The sequence below is a fragment of the Poecilia latipinna genome, unplaced genomic scaffold (genome assembly GCF_001443285.1).
Source record: "Poecilia latipinna isolate Pla-1442-1.1 unplaced genomic scaffold, P_latipinna-1.0 Scaffold2588, whole genome shotgun sequence".
Classification (NCBI taxonomy): domain Eukaryota; kingdom Metazoa; phylum Chordata; class Actinopteri; order Cyprinodontiformes; family Poeciliidae; genus Poecilia; species Poecilia latipinna.
This window is the reverse complement of record NW_015115204.1, coordinates 28,843-34,039: the sequence shown is the minus strand read 5'-3', so window position 1 is coordinate 34,039 and position 5,197 is coordinate 28,843.

Below are 5,197 nucleotides of genomic sequence, written 5' to 3'. Positions count from 1 at the left end.
GACCGGGTTCTTAAAAAAAAAACCAAAGAACCCCAGGGCCCAAAAAGGGAAAAACACATTTTTCCCCCCAATTTTTTTTTTTTTTTTTTTTTTTTTTTTTTTTTTTTTTTGCTATTACTGAGAAGGAGAAGGGTGGCAGCCGATTCTGTGGTAAAAACTCTTTACTTCAGAGCCTCCAGATTGTAGTTCAGGGTCATTAATCTGCAGTAGAAGCCGTCCTTCATACATCTGCAACATTTTTTTCTGCTCATTTTTTCTTTCATTTTTTTTTATCTTCCTTGAGCCAGGAAGATGCTCTTCACTTCTTCTTAAGCTTTACAGTGAGGAGTTGGTGCCTGTATGCAACAGGACAGACAGTCTGCGTCTCCTTGGAGAAACAACCCTGCACACACACATTCATATCTTGAGGTATAGTTTAGGTTTGGCAAGCATAAAGCTGGATTACCCTGAGGGATCCCAGGGTGAATATGCAATAACAGAAATGTTCCTGCACTTTTTTGTTGCGTGGCATCGTATTTATTATAGAGTATTATCAGCATCGCTGCCCTTCCTGTAAAGCTGTGGTGTCTTTAGCTTTGTGTCTATTCGGACACCTTATTAGCACACCCAGAATTTATTTATTCCAAATTTTGAGCTACAGTTGCTTCTGTTTCCACGTCCATCAATGAGCCTTGGTCACTCATGACCCCGTCTGTCTACAGACCACCACAGGCTAAAAATAACTCACAAGAGATGCGGTTCTGATGCGCTGACTGACCCAGTCGTCTATAACCATCAGAGGTCTCCCCTGTCAAATTCACTCATATTTTCAATTACTAACAAAATAACTTTCAGGATAAGCTGCTAATATTTCTAACGAGGGCAATAAAATTTATAAGGAATGTTATTGCTTATAAATTTTATTTTCTGTTCTTAATATCTTGTTTCTCTGCTGGTGAAACTTTTGCACAAGAATCCCATTATATGATTGTGCAGGGCATTGCTTTCCTTTTTAATAACTTATAAATGAAGGGCCGTATATTCCTTGAAAGTGTGAGAGTTTATTTACATGTAACATTTGTAATATTACCATAATAATGTTTAATTAGTGTATACATTGCTATTTACTGACTGTACTGCTTGGGTGGGATGCCTCTGCTAGAGGAGATGCTCTGCCCCCTGTGGTGCATTTCCTGGATTAATCAGGATTATGCAAAACACAAAAATGACCCTTACTTGAAAAGTGGTAATATATGTTAAAAAACAGATCGCTGAGTGCGGGTCAAACAACGTCAAAGGTTTAATAAAAAAAAAAAAAAAAATACAAGCAGCAAACAAAGGTCATGGTCTGAATATTCATTTTTATTTCCAGTTGTAAGAGTCCCTTTTATTCAGCTGCACACTGTGGATGCAGATGAATACGTGACTCTATAGGACCAACATCCTTCACTCTTTCTGCCCCCCTCCTCCTCCTTCGTCCCCTGTGAGCCGTGTCCTTTTATTCTATTTATAACCCGACTGGTGGAGAAATCCTATATATTTAGCAACGATATCAATAGTCTACAGCACACTCTGACCTGAGGGCATGAGAGACAGAGAGAGAGAGAGACTTGGAGAGTAAGAAAGGAAGAGGAGGAGAGATTAAGGACAGATAGAAACAAAGGAGGGAGGAGGCAGCAGCGCTGAAGAAGAGGGACAATATCATTTCACTGCGACTGACAGTGATGGGGCATGAATGCGTGTCCCTCCAGTAAGAGGTCAGAGTTTGGTTTCATGGAGATGGTTAAGAGCAAACTATACAGACAAGTTTTTATCTAATATTTTATGTACTGTGAGCTGTTAAATTTCTGCTTCCAGATGAAATAAACAGCGACAAGACTGGAGGGACATTACCTGACAGAGAAAAACATGAATTCCTATTGGGCTTTTTCAGACCTTTTTATCCTCATGACCTTACACTGACCTTACACTTAAGGGGGGGGGGGGAATCATAAAGTAGTCAATAATTGTGAAATGCAAAGAAAATTGCATTTGATTACAAAAATATTTTACAGATAACAGTCTGAAAAAAAATGTGTGGCTCACATTTGAATTCAGCCCACTTTTATCCGATGGCCCAAAATAACCAAACCCCTTCAGAAGTCACCTATTAAACAGACTTCACCTGTGTGTGTAATTTAAAGCCAGTAGAGCACTGCAGAGTTTTGGCTTCGATCAAAGCATATTTATCCGTTAGTTTTCCTTTGGTCCTAATCCAATTAAGAGTATGTGACATGAATTGAAAATGTTCTCTGGTGCTCTCCGTCTATTTTAGCTTGGCCTCAGTCATTTTCAAAGAAGAATGGGAAAAATATGTTTGTGTGTGTGTGTGTGTGTGTGTGTGTGTGTGTGTGTGTGTGTGTGTAGATGTAAAAGTTGGTGCAGACATGCTTGGAAGACTTACAGCCACAGTAGGTGTAAATGACTGACTATGAATTTACATTAAACTTTTCAGAGTTTTAGAAAAACAAGATGTTATGTATTTTTTTTTTTTCCCATTTTGCAAATATAAACTATCTTGTTTTGGTCCATCACACAAAACAGAACAAAACTTCCTGTACAATAGTGGCTGCTATTCTGACCAAAACATAAATAGGTTCAAATGGAACGTATACTTTTTCTGCACCTTTAAAAGCTAAAAAGCCATGTTCAAATTACTTATAAAAGCATGTTTTTTACAAAACAGCTTAAAAAAAACAAATGAAATGGTTCCAGTTCTTATGTCTTCAAAATAACAGAGATCTGACAGTAGAATATTTTACAGAAAATTATAGATTTTAAGATAGGAAAAACCTTACATCAACAGTCAACAACAGGGTGTGTACGAAAAAAAAGATGCTTACACCAATAAATTCTGACTGTAGAGCAAACGGAGCATAATTTAAAAACATGCAGCAAAGGAGTAGATGTGCCAAACCGTCAGAAAAGTACAAAAGAGCCATGAAGGACGTGCAGAGAAAGAGAGGGGGAAGTACGGAGGGAGATGGGAAGTTGATGAGATTTTAATGTGAAGGTCAACTTGTTATAACTTCGGATCTCTACAGGGATATTAGTCTCTGCTTGGTGCTGGAGGGGCTTAAGAGACGGGGGGGAGTGGGCGGAGCAGCTGCGGGGGAGGAGGAGGAGAGAGTGAGAGGCTGCCCCAGAGGAGAAGGGAGGGAAAGTGAGACGCAGGGAAGGGGAGGGGGGTTTGCTGCTTCGACAACTCCAGTCCCACAGCAAACAGAGCGGTCAGCATCTCGTCTCCCAGCATGTGTGTGTATGTGTGTGTGACAGAGAACGTTAACATGCTGGAGATTGGCCTTTTCTGTTGTGTTTTGTCCTGTTTTGCGTGTGTGAGTATGTGTGAATGAGAGGGAGTGACAGAGAGGCGTGTGGAGAACACGAAGCGGGAGGCATTCCTCCGCCACTTCACACGATGACAGAATGAGACACGTCACTGTGACTTTCTCAGTTGGTTTATTTTGAAGTTATTTCTCCAGCACATGAAAACAAAAGAAGTCAACTCAACAGACAAACACATAAACTAGCCATAATAGATTGCTGATTATTACGCATTTCTCTTGTCTCTACTGTATTGAAACACTCAGAAAGAGGTTATGAACCCATAAGTTCTATTAAAGAAATAAAACTCATTTGTGGGAGACGTTGCGGCCACCTGCTCCGATCAGCCAGGTTTAAATAAACGCACTGCTTGTATTTTTTTTTTCCACGTATTGAACAGTCCCATTGAGCCTCCCTTCTAATTACTCCCAATCGATGCTGTGTGCTGCATGTCGTTACACAGCAAAAAGCTTCCCAGTGTACACAGATAAAAACACAAGTTTCTGTACTTTAACAAGCCAACAAGCTTGTTTGGGTAAGACAACGTGAAGGGTAATGTTTTCTTAATGTGCAGTAAAACAATCAGAGGTTCTAATTAAGGTGCTGCGCAAAAATAAATTCCTTAAACCTTTTCACAATTTCCCCCATTACACACAACAACTTCATTGTATTTTATTTGATTGACCAACACAAAGTGCTGCATAATTGTAAAGTGGAAGAAAAAGGGATTTTAGATCGTCTTTGTAAACAGAAATCAAAAACGGGGTGCGTGTATTTTTTACTCATCCTGCCCCCTCATTCTGATGCCTCTAAATAAAGAATTAGAAGCTGCAAACATTGCCTTGCACTCTGCAAACCTGATCTTTAAGGAAGAGTGGCAAGAAGAAAGACGTAAAAAAAAAAGACGAAAAAAAAAAAAAAAAAAATCATGGCAAGTTCTGTCTAAGCTTTGCTTCAGGCCAGAAAGGAGCGCTTGCCAGATAACACCAAACTTGAACCTTTTTCAAGTTTGAAAAAGTTCAAGTATCCATCATATGGAGGCGGAAAACCATCACTCCACATAAACCTAAAGTCATCATTCCCACAGAGAAACAGGGTGGTGGCCGCATCATGGTGTGGGGATGCTTTTTGTCAGCAGGAGCTGATCAGAGTTAACAAGAAGAATAATGGCGCTAAATACAGGAGAGTTCTGGAGGTACATCTGTCACAGGTCACAAAAGAAGTGTGACAATGTTGCTAAACAACAAGACCTACATTAGTTTAGATCAGGGGTCACCAACTCCAGTCCTCAAGGGCTACCATCCTGCAACTTTTAGATTCACCTCTGCTCCAAAATGTCTGAATTCCCTCACCAGCATTAATTCCTCTCTGCAATAGGCTGGAAACGAGCAGTTTATTTAATCCAGGTGTGTTTGAGCAGAGAGGCATCTAAAAGTTACAGGATGGTAGCCCTCAAGAACTGGAGTTGGTGAGCCCTGCTTTAGATCTACACACATTCGTACATTGGAATGGTACCGTCACAGTCCAGATTCATGGAAAACCTTCAAAAATTGTTTTCTCATCCAATACAATTGTGCTCGAGTTGTTTGGAAAGAAGAATTGTTCGAAATTTCTGTCTCTAGATGTGCAAAGCTGGCAGAGACATGTACTGTAATCGCATCAAAATGAGGCTCCGTAAAGAATCGACAGGAGAGAGGTGAATAACGTACCAAACCGTTTTCAGAACCGTGCATCATTTTCTTCCCAATTCTTAACACCATTGGTGTTGGTCTCTCTTACATCCAAATAAAATCAAATAAAGTTTGTGGTTGTAACATAAAAATGTGAAAATAAAAGGTTCATTGAGTGTTAATGC